This window comes from Haliotis cracherodii, unplaced genomic scaffold, assembly GCF_022045235.1.
Source record: "Haliotis cracherodii isolate W230 unplaced genomic scaffold, xgHalCrac1.p SCAF_12, whole genome shotgun sequence".
In the NCBI taxonomy this organism is placed as follows: domain Eukaryota; kingdom Metazoa; phylum Mollusca; class Gastropoda; order Lepetellida; family Haliotidae; genus Haliotis; species Haliotis cracherodii.
In genome coordinates, this window is record NW_027266267.1 from 19,099,128 (window position 1) to 19,126,780 (window position 27,653).

A 27,653-nucleotide genomic window follows, 5' to 3' on the forward strand; every position below is an offset into this window, starting at 1 on the left:
CGCAGTCCAGTTGCAACACTGCCTGACACTGTCACAGTCCAGTTGTAACACTGCCTGACGCTGTCACAGTCCAGTTGTAATACTGCCTGACATTGTCACAGTCCAGTTGTAACACTGCCTGACACTGTCAAAGCCTAGTTGTATTTCTTCCTGACGCTGTCACAGTCCAGTTGTAACACTGCCTGACACTGTCAAAGCCTAGTTGTATTTCTTCCTGACGCTGTCACAGTCCAATTGTAACACTGCCTGACACTGTCACAGTCCAGTTGTAACACTGCCTGACACTGTCACAGTCCAGTTGTAACACTGCCTGAAACTGTCACAGTCCAGTTGTAACACTGCCTGACGCTGTCACAGTCCAGTTGTAATACTGCCTGACATTGTCACAGTCCAGTTGTAACACTGCCTGACACTGTCACAGTCCAGTTGTAACACTGCCTGACACTGTCACAGTCCAGTTGTACTACTGCCTGACACTGTCACAGTCCAGTTGTAACGCTGCCTGACACTGTCACAGTCCAGTTGTAACACTGCCTGACACTGTCACAGTCCAGTTGTAACACTACCTGACACTGTCACAGTCCAGTTGTAACACTGCCTGACACTGTCACAGTCCAGTTGTACTACTGCCACACAAAGTCAGGTCTCATTGCTCAGATATCAGACTGTCTACTTGAACTTGCGTCGCTTAGCACCTGTAGAACCAGTTTTTGCCTGGCCGTCAGGTGGCGCTCGTGTTACTTAGCGAGGTGTGCTAGCGGTGTGGAGGAGCTTGCTTCTGTTGTCCTACCCAGAGTGTGAGGAGCTTAGAAACAGTTACTTTTAGTACAGGTTTTACCAGCTTCCTTGTAGAGGGTCTTGACGCTGGTTTCGTCCACACATTTCTCCATCATACAACACAGTAAGTAAGTGTCCACGGTGTTATGTTTGTTTGTATACCTCATTATACCACTCTTCAATGTGTGGTTGAATTTGAGAACGAATGGGACAATGTGTAAGCTGACTCCCAGCTCGGAATTGCTGAATAAGAAAACGAAACTAGTCTAGTTGCAGTATGCTTGTTGTGTCATGTTTATTAAAGAATGACGAACAACAGCAGAAAATATAAAGGACCTCTACTTGGACTGTTCTGAAGCATAGTTTGTAAACAATTGTCGATAACCCATGAACTTACTCGAGTGTCGCCTTATTCCTTGAGAGGAGTTTCTGCTCCAGTGGTCACAACGATCACCCCGCTGGTGTAGGCTTGTATCATCAGACTTGTTCTGAAATAAGAACAACAAAGTGATCGTATCGATATCTATCGACCAGTTATCGCCAACTCCCCGTGATAGCGTGTACGTTCTCACATCTCGTTTTTATTAGAGAGAGATGTTCATATAGGACCAGTACTTTTACTGTTCTGAAGCATTGTTTGTAAACAATTGTCGATAACCCCTGAACTTCCTCAGTTGTGCTCGTCTTATTGCGCGAGAGGAGTTTCTGCCCCAGAGGTCGCACCGATCACCCCGCGGGTGTAGGCTTATGTCATTAGACTTTTGTTTGTAAAAACCAAACGCACTTATTCTGTAGACATCCTATAACTGTGACAGTGAGGTGCATGAAAATATAGCTTTACATATCAAAGCGACCGTATGATATCTAGCAACCAGTTATCGCCAACTCCCCTTTATAACGCGCACGCATGTCGTATTCCGTTTGCTCGTTTTCATTAGAAGAAAACATAAACAAAACAGACTTCTGTGAGTGTTATAAAGCGATGTAGCCGATTGTTAGACAATGATTGTAACTGTATTACATTGTTTCTGTTGAGATTCAGTGGAAGGTCTTGATTTGTATATGAACAATGTTTAGCTGTCAGGAATGTAATATTATGTATTGTAAGTAGTGATGTTGAAGTTATTATATTTAGATGCTCGAATTATCTGTAAAATAAAATAATGGATGTCAAGCGCTATCGAAACATGTGGAATATTCTGTGATGTTCTAGTGACACTGGACTTGTCAAGCACTGTGTGGAATGTGCTGGAAGCTAGTTATATCACACATTTCATCTGACATTACATCAAGACCAGTTTCCATGTAAAAATCAATTTTCACCCTTGTGTTCAGCCTGAGCCTATCTCGAAAGCTTGACTACTGTGGCTGATAGGTGAACATTATCACAGCAAAAAAAGTGTAGGTTTCCGTCTTCCGGAAACCTTCCGGAAACCTTCCGGATACCTTCCCATTTTGGATCCGGCCCGGAAACCTTCCAAAAAAAATGTCAAAATTTGGGGGGTGCATTTTGTTCACTTAAGTGTGAAACACATAAAAAAATTAACTTGAAAATACCAAGCAATTTGAAGGTTGTTGAAGGCATCTGGAAGGTTTCCGGAAGGTTTCCGGAAGGTTTCCGGAAGGTATCCGGATGCAAATTTTCTTCATGACTTGCTTCTGGTAAATAATGTTAGCCTGTGCATTACAGATACCTGTTGTAATATTCTGTGTTATTTTAATTGTAAATATCCTCCTAAAACATTTTTGGAGAAGAAAATTGTTCAATTTCATATTTTGTCCTTTTTGGATGTTAATGGTATTTAATGAACAAACATCAGTTCTTGTATAATGATATCCTTAAATTTCATGTCCAGACTTCCAGTTTGTACTGAGAAAAAGAAAAAGTTACAGGTACCTGTTGTAATATTCTGTGTTATTTTAATGGTAAATATCCTCCTCAAACTGAGATATGTGGGCATGCATTGTTCACAAGTTGTTTTGCGACATGGGTCCAGTGTGTGAAGCTTATTGCTGGTGTCTGCCACCATGATATTGTTGCAATATTGCTAAAAGTGGCAAAACAGCATTCTCACTCAGAAAAAAATGGAAAGTCATTGGCTATGTGCTTTGGCATTTGGCCCTGGTGAGATTAACAGATTAGTTTGGAACGGTATCAGTACTTGTTATATCGGGACAGTGTAGTTTCATGGGAATATAAAACAGAATACAATTGTCCCAAATTGGTGCATAAGACTAATGGCATCCATAGAAAACACCTAAATAAAGTACAGAAAAAATATCAATGTCATTTGTCTACTATGGTGGAACTACAACTTTTGTTAAGTATTTATAGTAGGAAAACATTCAGGGCATTAGTACATTTCATATTTGTTCAGCACCTATGTTATGGCTGATCAGTATTATATATCTTTATGCTAATGAAGCAAAACAAATCATGTTTTTGGAAAAAAATCTTATTTATTGATTATATGGCATTTCATTGGTACATATCACAAATTGAAATTTTATCAAGCAAGAAGAGGAACTAGCATAAAGTAACCAGTGGTGTTTGCAAGGCCTTACAGAACAGACGCTTCAATGCCATTTTCTAAATAAACAAATTAGTCAAATCTCAGAAGAATTTTATTGAAGAAGAATATCTAAAGTCAATTATGTTTCTGCAGTAAACCACAAAAGTCATTCAGATTTGTATGGTCAGCATCGGTGTACACAACCTGGACATAGTCACAGTGCTTTGGGATAAATTCATTCAGACTTCATTAGTGTCATAATAAAACCACCTACAGTCACATTAGTGGCATTATTCATTCAGAATCATCACTTTCTGAGGTGAATCTGTTGGTTGTTATCAGGAGTACTGTTCATCTTCCGGCGAGTCCCTTGTCTGAATTGTGTGAGCAAGATCTTCTTAAATGTAGCTGGTGTCAGATTGTGAAATCCAGGTACCTGAAACATTTCATAACATCTTTAGAAACTTGTTAGTCAAAAGTTATGAAACACACACATATTTACAAATGTTTAAAGTTGTTTTCTCAAACAGTGAGGTATTGACAATTTATCTTGCAACTGATATTTAACCAATCTTTGAACATGTAAATAAGCCATTGCAAACAGAAAAGTGTTCAGAAAATACAAAAATGTATGCGGTCTTCGAAAACAATACCACAAGGTTCACCTGAATTTTGCTTGAGTGTTTGCATTACATCAAAATGTAAGGAAGGGTAAACAAGACTATGCAAAACTAAGTTACATAGGTTCTTATACATAAATACATAAATGCAACTATTCATAATTATCAAAACACATGTCATGTAAGTGATCTCAAAATACAACATAATCAGCGAGTGAGTTGGTATAGTTTCATGCAGCTTGTTAGCAATATTCTAGCTATGGGCTTCACACATTGTACCCATGTGGTGAATTGAACCCGGGTTTCAGAGACTGTTTCATCCACTAGGCTACCCTTGCACACCAAATACAAAAGAAAGTATATTAGGAATTCAGACAATAGATATTCTCACCAAATTCATTAATTCATTAATGGAAGCTATATTGAAATCCAAATTTTGACAAATTAGGATGAGACTGTAGAAGCATTTATCTAAGTTATTATGGATATTAAATATCTACCGTTAATTGGTAGTCCATCATAGACAGTGATAAGAAATTCAACTGAAAAGTACAACCTGAACCATCAACTAAAAACTATGTATATTACATTAAAGGGGCCGGTCACGTATTACCGGTATGTTCTCATTCATTTTTGACACAACCCTCACTGAAAGAAAATGCAAAGCACTTTATATTTTATTGTCCATTTTGTCAAAAGTCTCCCCTAGAGACTCTCACATTTTGGGGTGACCCTCCCTGTTTGTTCTGATCTGAATTCAAATATTCATGACTCATTATCATATTTTATCATTCATCCTATCTTTTTTGAAAATTAACTAAATGAAGATTAACAATAACATGCAAATCTGCCAAAATATTGGCCTGGCAAAGTTTAAATTAATCATAATTACTGTTATAAAGTTTTGGATCCATCGTCTGTTTCTAAATACAGTGAAACCCAACTTTGACTTGTGTGGCATTGTTGAATCATCTACCCAATGTTCTTTATGCATTGATATGCATCTGCACAGAGTGGTCAAAGTCTGTGTCTGACACATAGTGTGCTACAAGGGAGACATCAGTTTCTGTCTAGCCAAACTGTCTGATAATCTCAAGGGCTGCCTTGGTAGCATCAAGGGATGTAGCTAATCCTAAATAAACATAAAACAAGTGACATCATCTCTTCTACAGAACACATGATCAAAGCCTGCCCCACCTTTGATGTTTATTACCTTGCTACTCTAAAAACAGCTAATTAGCAAAATGAACTCAATGTCAACTCATTGTGGACTAGGGATTAACAGGGCAATTAGTGTCGGGTGGGTATTAGTACTTGCAATTGTCTGTTAATTACTTAATTGAGTAGTGACGGCTTAGTCAGTTGTGCCTTTACAACTGCTATTCAACTTATCGAGTCAGTTTACTATGTAACATGCTTCTTGGGACAAAGGAAATGTATCTTGCTGGATAACAGTTTTTTTCTAATTTATCAGAGATCAGAAATAATAATAATGACGTTTTTGATGTGCATTTCTTTGTTGTGTTCACTAGGATGATGGTGATGGTGTTTGAATTATTAGACACTATTTATTCCAAAAGAGGAATAGGGTTGGTGAAGAGGCAAAGCTTATTTGAACAAAATATATATTGAATAAACAGAAACTGTACAAAAAACAGATTAACTGTATCTACAGTTGAAACTATCAAGATGCAAGTTTTCACTGAATCAAAGTCATATCTTTTCAAGACTCAGATCAGGTTGTAGTGATTGAAGGTCACATTAAACTTGCTAATTTCAAATCATTCATCCCACACTTATGATTTGGTTTGCTGTTTTATGTTGCACTCAAGCAATATTCCGGCTATATGTAAATAATCGAGTCTGGACCAGACAATCCAGTGATTGACATCATGAGCATCGACCCACACAATTGGGATCAATGACATGCATCAACCAAGTCACCGAGCCTGATCGCCACCTGATGGCGTTAGTCAACTCTTTAGACGAGCATTGTCGCCCGTTACGGAAAGTATTGGGTTACAAATATCCCTTGTAAAACCTTTCAACATGTTCAAATGACACATCGAAAGGCCATTGTGAAAAATTGCACCATGTTAGGATTCTTAAATACAGTTTCAGCTTGACATTGAGTACTTTAAACTTTAAAGTGAAAAATACATTCACAACAAGTGAGCTGTGTCTGCCAATCAGAGTCGGTGAGTAAATTGGAGAAGGGGACTAATTTCGAAGGTAAACTTGTTTCAACGTTTAACAACTACATGCATTTGTGTTTGTATGAGACGATGTGTGTTTAATTCCATATATTTTACTTCAAAGCATGTTATCACAATAAATTGAGTCGGGTATAGGATAAGTTGGAGTAGAGGCTAATTTCTATTGTAAACTTGTTTTAACATTTCACAATTATTGGTCTTTGCAAGTTATCAATCCTAGTTTAATTTCATTTATTTTACCAAGGTAAAAAAAAAAAAAAAGGTGTCATTTTCGTCAAGTAATAATCGCCGTTTTCGCTTTCGGCGAGTATTTCGCCAGTCAGTGCTGTTTTGCTAAGGTGTCGTTTCAGCTATAACCCGCTTATTGCACATTATTAGTTTCAATTTATATTTATAATCATTTTAACCACTGTAATAAGTAAAAAATGAAATAAAAGTATATAGAAAATAAACAAGCACTTGTTATAAAATGTGCATCCGCAGGCAATATTTATAAGATAATCCTGCATGTAGCTGTGGCCATCACACTGAAGATGCACTTCACTTCTTTCTCATATGTCCAAATTACAATGATTTAAGACAGAATATGTACTATTATGTTAAGGGATATGATCTAAATTCAATTCTATTAGGTAATCCTGAAAGGACGTCAAAAATAAACTTAGAAATTCTTAAATCAGTAGAAGACTACATTCAGCTATCCAATAGGTTTTGTGATTGTACATAGCATCTTAAATTTATAATACTATTCTTTGCCGTATATTGCAATACACTATTACTACTAAAAATGCGACCTGACAGCGCCGACAACGTAGTTTCTATAATAAGAACATGTATATAATTGTATTCCTTGACTGTACTTTTGTCATATCATATTGTATTCTAATTCTGGAGCGGTATTCAAATAAGTTTTTGCTTGTTTACCCATCCAGTTCACATATAAATGTTTAAAACAATATTTAGTAAACAAATAATTTAAACTCATGCAACAACATAGTGTGTGGAGACGATAGACCACTGAAAAGAGCATATATATGCACATCCAATGACCCCTGACATCACAATGCATTGTTTTGCCAGTGTGCCAGGCAACAGAATACTACTAATTACATCACAGGATACTGTGACCTGTTTGAAAAGTTAGGTACTGTATTCTAAGGGTAGGCCCAAAATTCTAGACAATCCAGTGATTAATATTGTGAACATCAATCCACACTGTTAGATGGTCACTGTCAGATGCCATGAACCAGGTCACTGAGTCTGATCACCTGATCTATTAGGTTATCTCTTATGGGTGAGGCTAAAACGGCACCTCAGCACCTTGATTTGGCAAAAAAGGCTACTAATTGTTGTCTGTTATCTGGAGAGACATGTTGATTCCTGGCCGAAATATATGTAAATGAAATTTCTATAAAATTACTTTTTATTTCCTACTTACTAAAATAAACATGACATATATAGTATACCTGTTGTCCAGTTTCTTGACATTTTCGCCAGACTCAGGTTCAGCTTGACATTGAGCTAATCTGAGTAAAGCTACTTAAAACTTCAAAGCATGTGATCTTTCAATGATAAGTTTAGCTGCACCTCCCAATCAGAATCATGAGTAAATTTGAGCAGAGGCTAATTTCTAATGTAAACTATTTTTAGGTGACTAACATTTAACAATTATTTGTGTTTGCAAGTTTAAATGCATTTATTTTACTTCAAAGAAATCAAAGCATATTATATTTTCACAATAAGTTTAGTTGCATCTCCAAATCAGAGTCGGCAAGTTAATGTAAACCTTTTTGAACATTTCTCAGTTATTTGTGTTTACAAGTGACCATGCAAGTTTAATTTCATGTATTCGGGCATATTCAGACCCAAGGTAAAAAAAATAACAAGGTGCTGTTTTCACCAGGCAATAGTAGGCGAGGTACTATTTCCCTGTATAGTATAACCCTCTCTTACAACTAGCATAGGTTGATTGGGACCAATTCCAACCCGGAATCCCCACATGAGTGGGTATGGTTTTACGCTGTTTTTAGCAATACCACAGCAAGGGACACCTGACATAGACTTCACACATTGTACCCATGACAAGAATCGAACCTTGGTCTTCAGCACTTCAACCACTAGGCTACCCCACCGCCAAAATTCCCAACATGATAAAGTTGTCATCACGGTATTCTTCAACAAGTTCAAGTGAAAATATCCATACCTTTCAAATGTCTTATCTTCCACTTCACAATGTTCACTGTTGCAAAACTCCTGTCATTTAATTTGTTCTTGATTATTCACACCTGCAAAAGTAAGTTTAGTCGATATGGCATGAACTAAAAAAATGAGTCACTATAGAGTATCTAGATAAAGGAATATAAATAAGCAAACATATTTCTACATCATATACATTAGCAAGGATTAACATAAGTTAGGTAGATTGCTTATCCTACAAAAATTAAATCACACATTTACTAACATATATAAAACAGAATAACTTTAATACGTGATCAATATTATTAACATATTCCTTACCTGAATCAGAGACCATATAACAGTCTATGTATTATGGTCTCTGTCTGAATATGTCACATCTTCAGCTCCCTGCAATCGAGGTTGTGAAACATTTCTGCTGTAGGAATATTACATCCGATGGGATATCCCTTGTCACACTGCCTGGCATGGTAGGCAAACGCATATTCCATACACCACACAGGTATACTTCCTAATACACACTGTCGAAATCCCCGCGGCTCCCAATATGGCCTGTATGAACTGTAATCGGCCAACCTCGTCTCTTTCCGTAACTGCTGCAGAAATGACCGCTCGTCATTCGTGACCAACTCGTGTTATTCCGGGACAAGCAAGTCTACCCATAATTCCCTGTATGGCCGAGGGCGCCATTTTGGAACACAAATGTAAACAAACGCTCAAACCTCGTGTAATCGATGTACACCGTGATGCTTGATTGCGATATGCTTACCTCGTGTATCGATACATTGTTCTCAATCACCTCTAACTCGGAAATCCCGGTCGAAATCCACCTGAGCCATCCACAACGAGGACGTCAAGTATTTCGAAAACTCGATTGACAGCCGAAGGAAGGAAGAGCAGCTTGCAGATGCCAGGTACGTAGCAGGGCTTCGAGACATAATGTTCCATGATTTCTATACAGAGATCTTATGGAATGGATTGATTTAGATATTTTCCTGATCTCCATGTTACTACTGTAAACGTCAAGGGCCCTTTTAGTTTTGTTGTTTTCGGAAACCCTTTGTTATTATTATGATCAAGTGTTTGTTGTGACATGGTATTTCTATTTGGGATTGCATATAAGAGCTACAGGTGCAGGACTTTTAAGGGTCGTGTCCTTATTCTCAACATAACGCTGGGATTTGATGATGAGGGTTAGTTACCAAGGGTATAACTCTGGCAAAGTGCATGTCAAACAAAACGTGGCATTCAATTCCAATCATGTGTTGCCACCTGAACCACCTGAAAGTGAGATATGGATTACAATGAATAATGACAGCTTATCAATCTTTAACAAATTCACACTGAAACATTGAAAGGATAAAGACAAGTTAGTTGTTTTCTGTTTCAGCATGTTCAGGGTTTGTGGGGAGGTTCACAGACATCCTGAGGGAGGATACCAAGTATTGAGTGAGTATTTTTGTTTGTGATAAATACAAACTACATGTATTCATCATGGTATATTTCAATGTAATGTGAAACATCACACTCACAATAGTCCAGCTCTGTGATGGCTGCCTGTAAATAATTGAACATGGACCAGGCAATCTAGTGATTGTTATTTTCAGCAAAGATCCATGCCCTCAGAGTATGATGACAACCTAGTCTGACCACTCAATTCATTAGCTGATTAGTGTTTGCAGCGGTAGAAACTAACACTTTCAGTCCACTAGTCCTAAAATGATAGCATATAGCAAAACCTTTAAAATGTCAAAATGACTAGTGCCAATTTCTAACCCTGGTGTTTGGATGTTATGTTTGTGTGTGTATGTATGAGTGTATTTAGGTTGGTTTGTTGTTTAACGCCGCACTCAGCTATATGACGGCGGTCTGTAAATAATCGAGTCTGGACCAGACAACCCAGTGATTTATATCATGAGCATCGAGCCACGGAATTTAGATGAATGACATGCATCAACCAAGTCAGAGAGTCTGACCACCCGATCCCGTTAGTCGCCTTTTACGACAAGCATAATGGCCTTTTACGGCAAGCATGGGTTGCTGAAGACCTAGTCTACCCCGGAATCTTCACGGGTCGAGTGTATTTAACTTAAATCATGAATCTTATACTTGTTTCTCTGTGCTTTTACTATGTAACCCAAATTTTCTCTGGAATAATAAAGTATTCTCTTATTTATATCATTTCTGAACAAAGTGTCATATCAAGGTTAGATCTCTGTCAAAACAGTGCCATGGAAAAGCCAAACAAATAGCCTAGAAATAAAAGTAAATACTGCATTGCATTAATCTGCATTTCAAGAAAATGTGGCAATAATTCATGGAATGATATTCACCTAGGTGAGGATCTCTCTGCATTGTCGAACAAGTTATTTCCTATGTAATGTATGTGTTGAATGACCCTGACTTTGTTGTCAAAATATTGTTTTAACATTTGTTAAATATGGGGATAAATGTCATCTCTGAATGTTTGACATGAATTATTATGATTAGGGTAGTTCTAAGTCGGAATCACAACCGGGGTCTTTTCATTTGAATCAAATGTACAACATGTACAGTTTGGACATTTCTGTGATGTGAATGCTACTTATGTTTGTAGAATGTCCGGATGAATAAAAGAGACAGTCATCCGTGCAGCATCAATGCAAAGAAAGACCATAGAAGAGCAACAGTGAGTGGTAAATATTTTGAAATTATTCTGTTTGGTTCATATGGTTATTTTGCAAATATGTTTTCAGTTTGTTCCTTATCGCTGTAGGCACGGATGTCCTATTATCTAAGGCCCTACAATTTTCTGTGCAAAGTTGCATCTCTTGGGCTTAGCAGAAACCTATAGTCATGGGTTCAAATCCTGGTTCTCCCCGATTATGTTGCTAGGTTTGTCAGCATTATACACATACTCGTGGGATTCATCAAAGACCTGCATCACTTAGGACTTTCTTCCCACATCAAACTAACATGCGGTGATATATCTGGAATACTGTTCAAAGCAGTGTTAAAGCCAAATCATTTATGTAACACTGCATCCAGCAATAGTTTGGCTGTATGACAAGGATTGTGAATATATATTTTTCCATGTTGATGAGTTGAAACAATCACTAAATGACATCTCTTAAAAAGATTCCCAGCATTCCAAGCCTAATTAATAGATAAGGTTGTGATTGAGTAGGCTCATTGATCACATGTAATCATACCACAGTGATGTGGGATATTGTCCATAATAGTTATCATCGGTTTGTCTGGACCGAGTTCATAACATTAGTCACTGGTTTGTCTGGTTGAGATTTGAGATGTGATTATCTTAAATGTTTAGCATATAACAAGACTCACATATGACAACTTAAGTGATTTTGCTGCCTTCTATCTGTAAGTACATGTGGCAACAATTCTTTTTGATTGCTAAAATCCTTTTACATAATGCTGCAGAAACTGAAGTCCTGCTTGAGATCCCTGGATGAGTACTCCAGGTTGACAGTCTGGAAGGACCAGACAAGGGAGTCCTAAACAGAGGCTGCACCCCTTCAGATATCAGAGGTGATTTGCAGACAGCGATGATGAGGGTCCTGTTATTTCAATGGAGGCCGACCGAGAAATTGTATGCCAAATGGTACTGGGACACACAAAGGCTGGTCTGGCTAATGTGAGAAGACCAACCAATGCCAAGCTGGAGTGTAATTCTTCCAGGACATTCAGGAAATTCTTGTAAACACTTGCAAGGAATGATAAATGGGACTTATTGTCTTTAAATGTGGACCCAAACACCAAATGGAAAGTTCACAATTCTACTAACACAATGCAGCAGAGATAGAGTCTAACTGTTATCCCCTCATCCTGGTTCCTGTTCATCCATGGCAATATAGAAAGAAAAGAAGGATTGAGGGAAAGTAAGTTATCTGAACTGGTGAAAATAATACGTAGGTACTGTCAAGCGAACAGTTATCACACTCTGTTATGAGTATTGAAGAATAGGATGAAATTGCATACTGCATCAGGAACCATCATGTGAACACTGTTCAATGTGCGATATACTATAGGCATATGAATAAAAGAAATTGATAATTTGATTGTTGCTTATGTTTCATTTACCAGCTGTGTAATTGGGGATGTTTCATGATTTTGCCTCAGTTTAATAGCCACACTTATCTTATGAAACCATGCATTGCTTGGGCATCTCAAGATAAATAACACATGTTTCCTTTGCTCTGAAAACGTCTGATGACACATTGATCTGTTATGTCAAAGGTTAAAGTCACAACCAGACAAAAAGTTTGTTTGTGGTCTAACTCTTCCTTTGGGCAGGGGTCGAAGTTGGAAAAAGGTCGTGTGTGATCTATATATACTACATTTTCCCTTAAATTGCCTTTTCTACAGAAGTCTTAGTAACTCTTATACATATACTGGTTACATTACTTCCATATTTTGGTCAATGATATGTTGAATTCTACCAAAGGACTGCATATTTGGTTTATGTGCTGGATAGCTCTTTGAAATGGTTTTGAAATATTTATCACTGATATTGAAGGTCAAATTCACACTCAAAAGTGATAACTCATGAGGGGTTGAAGTGTAAGATCAAGGCAACAGTGAAGGGGTCATTCATAAAGTATTTCTGCAATTATAACTAAAATGCCTATTTCTGGAGATATTTGTGAAGTATTAAGCACATCGTTGTTATATTATTTGAATACACATATATGTGCAGTGGTTACAACTCCAGTGTCAAATTAACTGTCAATCCCTTTTAATAAAATAATTCACAGTAACTGAGGAAGAGCTTACTGTAGTACCATAAAACTAGGGTGGGTCAAATGTCAATGAAGTTAGTATTTTGGATATAACAAGTACATGTACCGTTACAAATAGTCTTATTATCATCTCACTAGGACCAAAGGCCCAAGTGAGCACATTGTCAATGACTTTTTCTTTTTCTCAGTACAAACTGGAAGTCTGGACATGAAATTTAAGGATATCATTATACAAGAACTGATGTTTGTTCATTAAATACCATTAACATCCAAAAAGGACAAAATATGAAATTGAACAATTTTCTTCTCCAAAAATGTTTTAGGAGGATATTTACAATTAAAATAACACAGAATATTACAACAGGTATCTGTAATGCACAGGCTAACATTATTTACCAGAAGCAAGTCATGAAGAAAATTTGCATCCGGATACCTTCCGGAAACCTTCCGGGAACCTTACGGAAACCTTCCAGATGCCTTCAACAACCTTCAAATTGCGTGGTATTTTCAAGTTATTTTTTTTATGTGTTTCACACTTAAGTGAACAAAATGCACCCCCCAAATTTTGACATTTTTTTTGGAAGGTTTCCGGTAGGTTTCCGGAAGGTATCCGGGCCGGATCCAAAATGGGAAGGTATCCGGAAGGTTTCCGGAAGACGGAAACCTACACTTTTTTTGCTGTGTATTATCACCTCCATCATATTTGTATTTGATACTGCCACTGAATATTGTACTATCACTCTATTTCCTACTTCAATTGTAATTGATGTACAGTAATTTGTATTGATTTGTAAACTGAGCAGACAACTAAGGAGAGATCAGATAAAAATCAATGTAATCTGCCGTTCTTTTATTGAACTGTCGTTGGTCGTTGTCGGAGAGATCACGGCTAAGGGAATTAACCTCGGATAGTATGTAATATTGTTAACGCGGTTACCAGAATGACCAGTTGTGAATGTATGTGCATCCATTGCAGTACCGGGAGGTTAACAGCAGGGTGTCAGGATGTATCAGTTACATGCCAGACTGTAGGGAGGGTCGTGCCTGTTGGGAGGGTCGTGCCTCTATTTTCCGGTCTCTGGATAGATTGATAAATCCATGTGTATTGACAACAGAGAAAATCGAAAAAGAAATTTGTATAACTGATGTGGTGCAGGTGGTCACGTGACACATGTTGTTTAGACGATGGCTATAACTAGTGTAGTTGGTGGACGGGAAATTTCTATTTCCACTGTTTTGATACCCTATCGTCGCGTTATAGCAGAAATGTTATTTACAGCACAAATTAATGTTATTGACACAGTTAATGTTGTACGCGAAATATTTCAAAAACCACATGGGAAAATTGGCGATAACTGGTCGGTGACTAATATGGTTTCGATGACAGCACATAGAGGATTAATACGCAAATGAAAATATTTTTTTCACGTTTGGGGATATATTCTTAATGAAATTGGAGCAATTTACAGCGGTAGAAACTAACATTTTTGGTCCACAAGTCCTTATAATGATAATATATAGCAAAACCCTTAAAAATGGCAAATTTCTACTAGTCCTTATGATACCTTAACTATTGGGCAGTTTGGCAAGAACTATAGGACTAGTGCCAATTTCTAACCCTGAGTTTATGATATATCTTTTTCTAAATATGTAGACTCATCCAAAATGAAACAGATGAATGGAAAACACGCGAATGGACTGTGTAGGATGTGACAGAGCTACTAGGCTGGCCGCAAGGAACTCTGGGTTGAAGAGTGATTGCTTCAATAAAAAAAAATGACTGAAGCAAGTACATTCGGGTTGTTTGATTCGCTGTGCGGAGCTGTATAGAGTTTGGTCGTGAATTGAATCGTTCAGCTGAATGTGAGAGGGCATACTCAAAAGTTATTTCATGCATGATTTCAAAACAAACATAGCCGTCATTGTACATTCCCTTTAAGGATGGGTTTCTTTTCATTCACAAAGATCGCATCATAGAGTTAAGATTGTTCAAGGTTTTATTTTGCCATCGTCTCACACCACAGAGCTCGTATTACGGTAGACACAAGTGAGCTGCCAACGCCCAAACGGTCTAGATTAAGTTGTGACAAAACACCCGACTTCCTGTATAACCTTCACATATTGTCAAACTGAGGTTATGTTATGGTGGGCGTGCGTCATCCCACTGTTAGCACTGAATTATGTTAATGTATTGGAGTTTCGATTTTTGTGCAACGACTAACGTAACTGTTTGTTAATGTATGGGAGCTACGATCTTAGTGCTACTACTATCGTAAGACTATGTTAATGTAGTGGAGCTACGATCTTAGCGCTACGACTACCGTAATCCTATGTAAATACATGGGAGCTACGATTTTAGCGCTATTACTATCATAAGTCTATGTTGATGTATGGGAGATACGATCTTAGTGCTACTACTATCGTAAGTATTTATTAATATAAGGGAGCTACGATCTTAGTGCTTTTACTATCGTGTGTCTATGTTAATGTATCGAAGCTACGATCTTAGTGCTACTACTATCGTAAGTCTATGTTAATGTATTGTATATACTATCTTAGCGCTACGACTATCGTAAGTCTATGCTAATGTATGGGAGCTACTATCTTAGCACTATTACTATCGTAAGTCTATGTTGATGTATGGGAGCTACGATTTTGGCGCTACGACTATCGAAAGTATTTGTTAATATATGGGAGCTACGAACTTAGCACCACGACTGTCGTAAGTCTATATTAATGTATGGGAGCTACGATCTTATCGCTACTACCATCGTAAGTCTATGTTGATGTAGGGGAGCTTCGATCTTAGTGCTACTACTATCATAAGTCTATGTTAATGTATGGGAGCTACGATTTTAGCGCTACGACTATCGTAATTCTATGTTAACGTATGGGAGCTACGATCCTATCGCTACTACTATCGGAAGTCTATATTGATGTATGGGAGCTACGATCTTAGTGCTATTACTTTCGTAAGTCTATGTTAATGTATGGGAGCTACGATTTTCGCGCTACGACTATCGTAAGTATTTGTTAATGTATAGGAGCTACGATCTTAGTGATATTACTATCGTAAGTATTTATTGATGAATCGGAGCTACGATCTTATCGCTACAACACTCGTAAATCTATGTTAATATATGGGAGCTACGATCTTAGTGCTACTATTTTCGTAAGTGTTTTTTTATGTATGGGAGCTAGGATCTTAGAGCTACGACTATCGTAAGTCTTTGTTAATGTACGGGAGCTACGATCGTGAGAATTCTAAAAGTAGGCCCAATTTTCATATTTCAGTAGGAGGACATTGTTGCATTAAAGTTACTCCACCAACATTTGCATATAGGAACTTGCACAACATTAATGAACCTTCAAATCAAGTAATAAATAATGCTTCTTTAATAAATCAACTGGTGAAATTTGAACATGTAGACTTTTGTTCTTTGCGGGGAGTTTGTTTTGACAGTAAACCTTGTTTCTCCTTGATTAATATGACATGTAAACAAGAACTGTATTTCTAAAACAGCACGAAATATAATGGTGACATGTTTTCAAACTGGTTCCTACAGTCGGGTCACAGGGTACAACGCTGTGTTAGCCTTAATATATTGCTGCATATGCTTTTCTGGAATTCAAGTGACATTTAATGTGTTGTGGCTATGGCGTCCAACGGCGCCTCCATCTGCCTCTGTAAGTAACTTTTAGTCACCACGGCAGCTATTTTTGAAAAAAGGCTCTTTATGGTCATTAGTATTCAAATGTAATGAAATCTTGTAAATGTGTAGTGAGTGGGGTTCAACATATGTGTTCTTTTTTACCCTGATTTGACCTTTTTGCTTCGACCATACTGAAAGGTACCATTGTCTTGACTCCTTATCCAGGTGAGCTACAGTGCTGTGGCGGAAAATGTAGGACCGTCCTGCTGACAGGCGCTGTACACATTAGGCGGTTTTGTTGTAGGATGATGATGACGAGTTTGGTGCCAACTTAAATTGAAGACCCTCATGAAAGACAGGAAGTAGTGAAGAATCTTCAAAGATAGAAATTAGAACGATATATTCAGTGGTTGAACATGGCCGAGATGGAGAAAGGTCAAAGTGACACAGAGAGTGGAGGATGTACACAAGAAAATTGCAGGAGGAAAAGCAATAAAGAGGACAACCCGCCTGGATACACTGACGGATCAGGCAGTACTATGGAGGCTGGTGAGTTTTTCCTCGGTCATTTGGCTCGTAATATTTCTGAGCCAACACAATTAAAAAAAACGAGCCAATGCAAAATAAAAGAATGTAGTGCAAGTCAGGCTTAAGATTTATGCTCATATCATCTTCACAAGGCACCTAGGCAAGGGACCTAACTGACTCTAGAAGTCCAGTTTCCGCCCTTGCTGAACTAGACTTGAATTATGGAGTTATATTTTGGCTGGACTGGCACAGTCCAATCCAAATCGCATAACGAAATTGACATTAACTAATTGGCAGTAAACAACATGGATTTCAAAGTGCACATTTTGGACGACTGCAGGATTTGCAAAGGATGTGTACCGTCAACAATTTCCAAATCTTTTGAAGTTTTTAATCAAGGTGTTCATGTGATTTGATGCACTTCGCGAGGCAAGACCCGTTTTATTACAATAATCGTTTCGGCTGGGTGCCGCCATTTTGTTTAAAGCAAATGCAAGTTATATGAGAGATGGAATCAGATTGGTCAATAGGAGGGTCATAGAAGGGACATAACTTGTAATAGCCACTGGTGGCGCTGCGATCGAGCCCAGAAATCCTAGCCCAGTTCTGCAATGATTATTTCTTCATAATACAGGTGAGCCACAGATCATTGTGGCTAGATTTTAATGACCTTTGAGTTTTGTAAAGCCTCACATTAATAGGAAACACAATATGACTTATGAACAGCCATGTCAAGTAATCGTTTTAATCAAAATCCATAGTTGACTCCAAGTCGCTCTTGCCATAATGTTAATGTTAAAAAACTGCCCTCTAAACTTAGGGATTTGTGCAAGACATTTGTTTATTTTCATTGCGGCCCTTCTGTTATCTGCTCCAATTAGGCAACAATCAAAAACAGTGTTTTATTGCAACATGCTAAGATGTCGGTCAGAACAGGCCGTTTGCTTAGTAACCGTAAGGTTTTCCTGAAACTAATCCGAATGGATAATATCAATGTTTGTTCCCATCATAGACACCACAACAGTAGCACAACACATTGTGGGATGTTGTCAGCAACCACAGGGAAAGGGAGTGTCAGCACCACATGTAAATTAAATTTTGTTCGATTTTTGGAAATATTTTAAATGTTTTCTTTTTGACCATGAGTGACAGGGCGACTTATACACCACGATAACACGTACGTGTTTCATCTTCAATTTATTATATAATACTAAACTGTATTCTGACGTGAAAAAGGGATCCAGTAATAGAAAATAGGTTGGCAACGTGAATAAGAATTGTTCGCCAGTAAACGCTAGACCCAGTAAATACTTTGATTACACTGCAGATGTATTGTACTTCGAATGTCAGAGCCGTGAGAATTGAGGGATTCTTTATTTTTGTGATCTGACAGTTTCATGATTTAACGGTATTCAACGCCGGCATGAGAAGAAGTGTGACTTCGAGCTAATGTGTTAGTGGGTTACGACCACCGTTTAAGTGAACAATAAAAGAGTTAGTGAGTGAGTATGGCTTAACGTAGCTGTTAGCAATATTCCAGCAATATCATGGCGGGGGACACCAGAAATGGGCTTCACACATTGAACCCTTTTCGGGAATTAAACACAGGTCTTCGGCGGGACAAGTGAACGCTTTAACCACTTGGCCACCCGACCGCCACTAAAGCAAAATGAAGAGCTGTTAAGTGTGTCAGCAAGCATCGTTTTACACCGCTTTTAGTAATATTCCAGCAATATTCCAACAATATCACGGCGGGGGACACTACACCTGAACTTCACAAATGGGGAATATTTTTAACTCCGGCCATTAATAATTGGCTTGCTGATAGTATTTCCTTCTCTCAGGCAACAACAATCCCTTCCCCTTCAGATTGTTGTATTCGATAAAAAGATAGATGCCCTTGACATATTTATAATGAAACAGGTATGAAAGTAAATCTCGGAAAATATAGTCATATTATTTAGACATGGTGTTCCACTTCGCTCTTATGAGAAATGGTATGTATGTATACTTTGTCCGTATGCATTGTACTGTGTTTGTTTACGTCGAGAAAGTGTACCAATTTGTACGGAATGTATTAAGGGCGGGAGATCCTATATTGAATAAAACGTATGTTTGTCTGTCATAATGACTTAATGTGAGTCAGTTTATTGTGGCTGGACGCCGAGACTCCAAAACTAAACGTCAAAATGTTTCAGATACGGCGTTAAAGAAAAGGGAATTAATTCTCAGTGTCACCTATTGCTCACATTGAAACCGAATGGGAATATAGACCCGCAAAATAATCTAACTAACGTTAAATAACCGAAGTAACCAGAAAATAATTAAAATTACGAACATATGACTATATGACTGAAGTAACAAGAAAAACATTGAAATTACGAAAAAAAAGATTAATTAAAATGGGAAAAAAATTCTATTACGTGACTGCCTTCAGACAGAAATCAGTAAGAGTACTAGTGAGTGAGTGAGTGAGTGAGTGAACGAGCGAGTGAGTTTGATTTTACGCTGCTTTTAGCAATATATCAGCAATATCACGACGGGGGACACCAGGAATCGGCTTCAAACATTGTACCTGTGTCAGAAATCCAACCCGGGTCTTCGGCGTGACGAGCGAACGCTTCAACCACAAGGCTACCCGACTGCCCTTGAGAAATAGTAAGAAAACAACGTGATAGTATTGATTGATATTTTGTGAAGCTCTGCTGATTGTAATGAACCATACATTGTGCGAATGCTCTGTTTTTTTCCAGGGCCAATAGTCTATCATGGACTCGTGAGCCGCAATAACATCGTGGAGAGATCAGGTACGTGGTTATATCACAGTTTAGATGTCATCTGAAGCACTTCACATAGTTTGGATCTCGCCTTAAGATGTTTACACAGCTCATATCTCATATAAAATATCTCCTAAAACAATCAGATCCCAGTTGAGATCACGCCTCAAGTCGTTCACATAGATGAGGTCACAACTGAATCTGCGCACACGGATTTTACATTCAAACAATGTCTAGTACACAGGGAATACGCGAGATCTTAACGTGATCAGACAGGTAGGTCTCTTCTACTGCTGTTAGGTACCCAATTAGAATGTGTGACAACTTTGCATGACTCGATTATTGAAAGACCTGGTGTAATAGGCTCAAACGATTCCCCCGAAATTTGCCTAGGCTCAAATGACTCCCACAGCCAGGCTCCCCTAGCCAGGCTCCCTCTAGGCTCAGCTACCTCCCCGACTGGGCCCAAATGACTCCCTTGTTTTGCATTAAAATGATTACAGAAAAGAACTACCTTCAGCGCCTTCACGTGACTGTGTTCAGATAGAAATCAGTACGAGTGAGTGAGTGAGTGAGTGAGTTTGATTTTTACGCCGCTTTTAGCAATGTTCCATCAATATCACGGCGGGGGACACAACACATGAGATTCACACATTGTACCCATTTGGGAAACGAACCCGGATTATCTTCGTGACGAGCGAACGCTTTGACCATATACTCTCATTGATAGTGAGGGTATGGGGAATATTTATAACTCCTGCCATTAATAATTGGTTTGCTGATGGTATTTTCTTCTCTCAGGCAACAACAATCCCTTCCCTTTCAGATTGTTGTGTTCGATAAAAAGATAGATGCCCTTGACATATTTATAACGAAACAGGTATGAAAGTAAATCTCGAAAAATATAGTCATATTATTTAGACATGGTGTTCCACTTCGCTGTTATGAGAAATGGTATGTAAGGGTGAAATTATTGAATCGTTGTACAGACACTAAGGCTTAGTGTTTAAACCCAAAATGAATGGACAAGAGCTCAATCTTGTTCAGCGTCACAGCACAAAGAGGCAGTTTTATCTTTAAATTGTTTAGAATGGAGATGTGGCGATATCCGCTATTCTGATTTGTGTAACCTATTTCATAACTCCAATTCCATTCTAGGATTTCATAATCGGGAACCTCCAATTGTCCGAATAAGCTTATGTAAATATCCCTGGGCCTTGAATCCTGGGTGAATGTGGAAGATTCCCCTCGCAATTTTTTTAAATGACACGGGTCATGAATTTTGGAGTCGGGTTTCCGCATGACATATTACCATTACTTAAGAAGCGCTCACACTTTGCCGAGGTGGTTGCCGAGCTCTCCCGAGTCTACCTCGGTTAGGACACGGGAAGAGACTACATATATACGAGTATCATACGAGTACACAACTAGTGTGCTACGAGCCTCATAGGAGCCCAATAGGAGTCCAAGAGGAGTCCAAGAGGAGTCCAATAGGTGTCTATTAATAGTTGCATACGAGCACAACGATCTCGATACGAGCTGTAATGGGCGTATAAATTGAACAGCAATTTAAAATATACTTTGTCCGTATGCATTGTACTGTGTGTGGTTATAATTACGTCGAGAAATTGTACCAATTTGTACGGAATGTATTAAGGGCGGGAGATCCTATATTGAATAAAACGTATGTTTGTCTGTCATAATGACTTAATGTGAGTCAGTTTATTGTGGCTGGACGCCGAGACTCCAAAACTAAACGTCAAAATGTTTCAGATACGGCGTTAAAGAAAAGGGAATTAATTCTCAGTGTCTACTATTGCTCACATTGAAACCGAATGGGAATATAGACCCGCAAAATAATCTAACTAACGTTAAATAACCGAAGTAACCAGAAAATAATTAAAATTACGAACATATGACTATATGACTGAAGTAACAAGAAAAACATTGAAATTACGAAAAAAAAGATTAATTAAAATGGGAAAAAAATTCTATTACGTGACTGCCTTCAGACAGAAATCAGTAAGAGTACTAGTGAGTGAGTGAGTGAGTGAGTGAACGAGCGAGTGAGTTTGATTTTACGCTGCTTTTAGCAATATTCCAGCAATATCACGACGGGGGACACCAGGAATCGGCTTCAAACATTGTACCTGTGTCAGAAATCCAACCCGGGTCTTCGGCGTGACGAGCGAACGCTTCAACCACAAGGCTACCCGACTGCCCTTGAGAAATAGTAAGAAAACAACGTGATAGTATTGATTGATATTTTGTGAAGCTCTGCTGATTGTAATGAACCATACATTGTGCGAATGCTCTGTTTTTTTCCAGGGCCAATAGTCTATCATGGACTCGTGAGCCGCAATAACATCGTGGAGAGATCAGGTACGTGGTTATATCACAGTTTAGATGTCATCTGAAGCACTTCACATAGTTTGGATCTCGCCTGAAGATGTTTACACAGCTCATATCTCATATAAAATATCTCCTAAAACAATCAGATCCCAGTTGAGATCACGCCTCAAGTCGTTCACATAGATGAGGTCACAATTGAATCTGCGCACACGGATTTTACATTCAAACAATGTCTAGTACACAGGGAATACGCGAGATCTTAACGTGATCAGACAGGTAGGTCTCTTCTACTGCTGTTAGGTACCCGATTAGAATGTGTGACAACTTTGCATGACTCGATTATTGAAAGACCTGGTGTAATAGGCTCAAACGATTCCCCCGAAATTTGCCTAGGCTCAAATGACTCCCACAGCCAGGCTCCCCTAGCCAGGCTCCCTCTAGGCTCAGCTACCTCCCCGACTGGGCCCAAATGACTCCCTTGTTTTGCATTAAAATGATTACAGAAAAGAACTACCTTCAGCGCCTTCACGTGACTGTGTTCAGATAGAAATCAGTACGAGTGAGTGAGTGAGTGAGTGAGTTTGATTTTTACGCCGCTTTTAGCAATGTTCCATCAATATCACGGCGGGGGACACAACACATGAGATTCACACATTGTACCCATTTGGGAAACGAACCCGGATTATCTTCGTGACGAGCGAACGCTTTGACCATATACTCTCATTGATAGTGAGGGTATGGGGCATATTTATAACTCCTGCCATTAATAATTGGTTTGCTGATGGTATTTTCTTCTCTCAGGCAACAACAATCCCTTCCCTTTCAGATTGTTGTGTTCGATAAAAAGATAGATGCCCTTGACATATTTATAACGAAACAGGTATGAAAGTAAATCTCGAAAAATATAGTCATATTATTTAGACATGGTGTTCCACTTCGCTGTTATGAGAAATGGTATGTAAGGGTGAAATTATTGAATCGTTGTACAGACACTAAGGCTTAGTGTTTAAACCCAAAATGAATGGACAAGAGCTCAATCTTGTTCAGCGTCACAGCACAAAGAGGCAGTTTTATCTTTAAATTGTTTAGAATGGAGATGTGGCGATATCCGCTATTCTGATTTGTGTAACCTATTTCATAACTCCAATTCCATTCTAGGATTTCATAATCGGGAACCTCCAATTGTCCGAATAAGCTTATGTAAATATCCCTGGGTCTTGAATCCTGGGTGAATGTGGAAGATTCCCCTCGCAATTTTTTTAAATGACACGGGTCTTGAATTTTGGAGTCGGGTTTCCGCATGACATATTACCATTACTTAAGAAGCGCTCACACTTTGCCGAGGTGGTTGCCAAGCTCTCCCGAGTCTACCTCGGTAAGGACACGGGAAGAGACTACATATATACGAGTATCATACGAGTACACTACTAGTGTGCTACGAGCCTCATAGGAGCCCAATAGGAGTCCAAGATGAGTCCAAGAGGAGTCCAATAGGTGTCTATTAATAGTTGCATACGAGCACAACGATCTCGATACGAGCTGTAATGGGCGTATAAATTGAACAGCAATTTAAAATATACTTTGTCCGTATGCATTGTACTGTGTGTGGTTATAATTACGTCGAGAAATTGTACCAATTTGTACGGAATGTATTAAGGGCGGGAGATCCTATATTGAATAAAACGTATGTTTGTCTGTCATAATGACTTAATGTGAGTCAGTTTATTGTGGCTGGACGCCGAGACTCCAAAACTAAACGTCAAAATGTTTCAGATACGGCGTTAAAGAAAAGGGAATTAATTCTCAGTGTCACCTATTGCTCACATCGAAACTAAATGGGAATATAGACCCACAAAATAATCTAACTAACGATAAATTAATCGAAGTAACCAGAAAATAATTGAAATTACGAACATATGACTATACAACTGAAGTTAAAAGATCAAAAAATGAAATTATGAAGAAGATTTTCTATTGAAATGGGAAAAAAATTATATTTTAAAAAATATGCTACCAAAGTGGCATCATAAGGCTTCCGTACATATAAACTTGGTCGTAAGATGCCATGGCACTGTATTCATCATCAGTGGAATGAATATATAGTAAATATGATGATTTCTTGGAGATAAACATGTGCTTTCTATATCCCATCAAGTTAAATACTTTCTAGGGAGGTCGGGTAGCCTGGTGGTTAAAGCGTTCGCTCGTAACGCCGAAGACCCAAGTTCGATTCCAGACATTGGTACAATGTGTGAAGCCGTTTTCTGGTGTCCTCCGCCATGATATTGCTGAAATATTGCTGAAAGTGGCGTAAAATCAAACTCACTCACTCACTCACTCACTTAATACTACCTGTATGGAAAACACATGTGATTTCCCTCTATGCCTCCATAATTAAGTGTGAACGGTGATTGTAAAGTTCGTCTAGCGCAACAGAAAACACATTAACTCCTTCACTTTTCAATTCGAAAGTTACATCTCATCATCTATATTTTATAATTACCTGTCTAAAGAAAAGCATATTCCGAATACAGACCAGAGGACATCATTAAAGAAAGATTCCTACTTTATATATGTATCAGACAATGATATTATTAACAATTGAGCGACGTCATATCACAAGCCAATTCTTTCTCCAGGTAGACAACGACCACGACCACAGAGCTCAGTTCCTTATCACCTTAAAGAAAGTAAGTATGAATTAATATGTCTTTTGGTTTTTGTGATTAACGAATATTTTCATTTGCAAACATAAGTGGAAAGACTCATTGAGTCATGCCAGAACTACATGTACCTTCAGTGCCTTCGCGTGACTGTGTTAAGATAGAAATCAGTACGAGTGAGTGAGTGAGTGAGTGAGTGAGTTTGATTTTACGCCGCTTTTAGCAATATTCCAGCAATATCAAGGCGGGGGACACCAGAAATGGGCTTCACACATTGTACCCATTTCGGGAATCGAACCCGGGTCTTCGGCGGGATGAGCGAACGCTTTAACCACTTGGCCACCCGACCGCAACTAAAGCAAAAGGAAGAGCTGTTAAGTGTGTCAACAAGCGTGGTTTTACATCGCTTTTAGCAATATTCCAGCAATGTTCCAACAATATCACGGCAGGGGACACTACACATGAGATTCACACATTGTACCCATTTGGGAAACGAACCTGGATGATCTTCGTGACGAGCGAACGCTTTGACCACTATCCCACAGCCCAGTCACTTATATACTCTCTTGATAGTGAGGGTATGGGGAATATTTATAACTCCTGCCATTAATAATTGGTTTGCTGATGGTATTTTCTTCTCTCAGGCAACACCAATCCCTTCCCCTTCAGACTGTTGTGTTCCATAAAAAGATAGATGCCCTTGACATATTTATAATGAAACAGGTATGAAAGTAAATCTCGAAAAATATAGTCATATTTTTTAGACATGGTGTTCCACTTCGCTCTTATGAAAAATGGTATGTAAGGGTGAAATTATTGAATCATTGTACAGACACTAAGGCTTAGTGTTTAAACCCAAAATGAATGGACAAGAGCTCAATCTTGTTCAGCGTCACAGCACAATTTAAAATATACTTTGTCCGTATGCATTGTACTGTGTGTGGTTACGTCGAGAAATTTTACCAAATTGTACGGAATGTATTAAGGGCGGGAGGTCTTATATTAAATAAAACGTATGTTTGTCTGTCATAATGACTTAATGTGAGTCAGTTTATTGTGGCTGGACGCTGAGACTCCAAAACTAAACGCCACAATGTTTCAGATACGGCGTTAAGGAAAAGGGAATTAATTCTGTGCCACGTATTGCTCACGTCGAAACCGAATGGGAATATATACCCGCAAAATAATCTAACTAACGATAAAATAATGGAAGTAACGAGTAAATAATTGAAATTACGAACATATGACTATATGACTGAAGTAATATGAAATAAATTGAAATTACAAGAGAAAAAATAATAATTGAAATGGAAAAAAATTCTATTTAAGAAAAATATGCTTCCATAGTAGCACCATTAGGCTACCATACATATAAACTTGGTCGTAAGATGCCATGGCACTGTATTCATAATCAGTGGAATGAATATATAGTTAATATGATGATTTCTTGGAGATAAACGTGTGCTTTCTATATCCCATCAAGTTAAATACTTTCTAGGGAGGTCGGGTAGCCTGGTGGTTAAAGTGTTCGCTCGTCATGCCGAAGACCCAAGTTCGATTCCCGACATTGGTACAATGTGTGAGGCCGTTTTCTGGTGTCCTCTGCCATGATATTGCTGGAATATTGCTGAAAGCGGCGTAAAATCAAACTCACTCACTCACTCACCCACTTAATACTACCTGTATGGAAAACACATATGATTTCCCTCTATGCCTCCATAATTAAGTGTGAACGGTGATTGTAAAGTTCGTCTAGCGCAACAGAAAACACATTAACTCCTTCACTTTTCAATTCGAAAGTTACATCTCATCATCTATATTTTATAGTTACCTGTCTAAAGAAAAGCATATTCCGAATACAGACCAGAGGACATCATTAAAGAAAGAATCCTACTTTATATATGTATCAGACAATGATAGAATTAACAATTGAGCGACGTCATATCACAAGCCAATTCTTTCTCCAGGTAGACAACGACCACGACCACAGAGCTCAGTTCCTTATCACCTTAAAGATGGTAAGTATGAATTAATATGTCTTTTGGTTTTTGTGATTAACAAATATTTTCATTTGCAAACATAAGTGGAAAGACTCATTGAGTAAAGCTTTGCCTGTCATGCCAGAACTACATGTACCTTCAGTGCCTTCGCGTGACTGTGTTAAGATAGAAATCAGTACGAGTGAGTGAGTGAGTGAGTTTGATTTTACGCCGCTTTTAGCAATATTCCAGCAATATCAAGGCGGGGGACACCAGAAATGGGCTTCACACATTGTACCCATTTCGGGAATCGAACCCGGGTCTTCGGCGGGATGAGCGAACGCTTTAACCACCGCAACTAAAGCAAAAGGAAGAGCTGTTAAGAGTGTCAGCAAGCGTGGTTTTACATCTCTTTTAGCAATATTCCAGCAATGTTCCAACAATATCACGGCAGGGGACACTACACATGAGATTCACACATTGTACCCATTTGGGAAACGAACCTGGATGAACTTTGTGACGAGCGAACGCTTTGACCACTATCCCACAGCCCAGTCACTTATATACTCTCTTGATAGTGAGGGTATGGGGAATATTTATAACTCCTGCCATTAATAATTGGTTTGCTGATGGTATT

General features: G+C 38.4%; 1 protein-coding gene and 1 long non-coding RNA gene across 3 annotated transcripts in view; both read left to right on the forward strand.

The window, feature by feature from the left end:
* Nucleotides 1-791: 791 nt before the first annotated feature.
* The window catches only part of LOC139458224 (uncharacterized), a 79,390-nt gene continuing 52,528 nt past the window's right edge, over nt 792-27,653 (forward strand). The window contains exon 1 of one of the 2 annotated variants that reach the window (XM_071239582.1): nt 792-905. The gene's annotated coding sequence lies outside the window, so the exon portion shown is untranslated. The remainder of the gene's footprint in view (nt 906-27,653) is intronic. The other variant, XM_071239588.1, reaches the window with a different exon arrangement.
* LOC139457620 (uncharacterized) lies at nt 9,570-12,648 on the forward strand. The gene is made up of 3 exons (XR_011652615.1): nt 9,570-9,771; nt 10,919-10,990; nt 11,746-12,648. It is a non-coding gene; the product is annotated as an uncharacterized lncRNA (long non-coding RNA).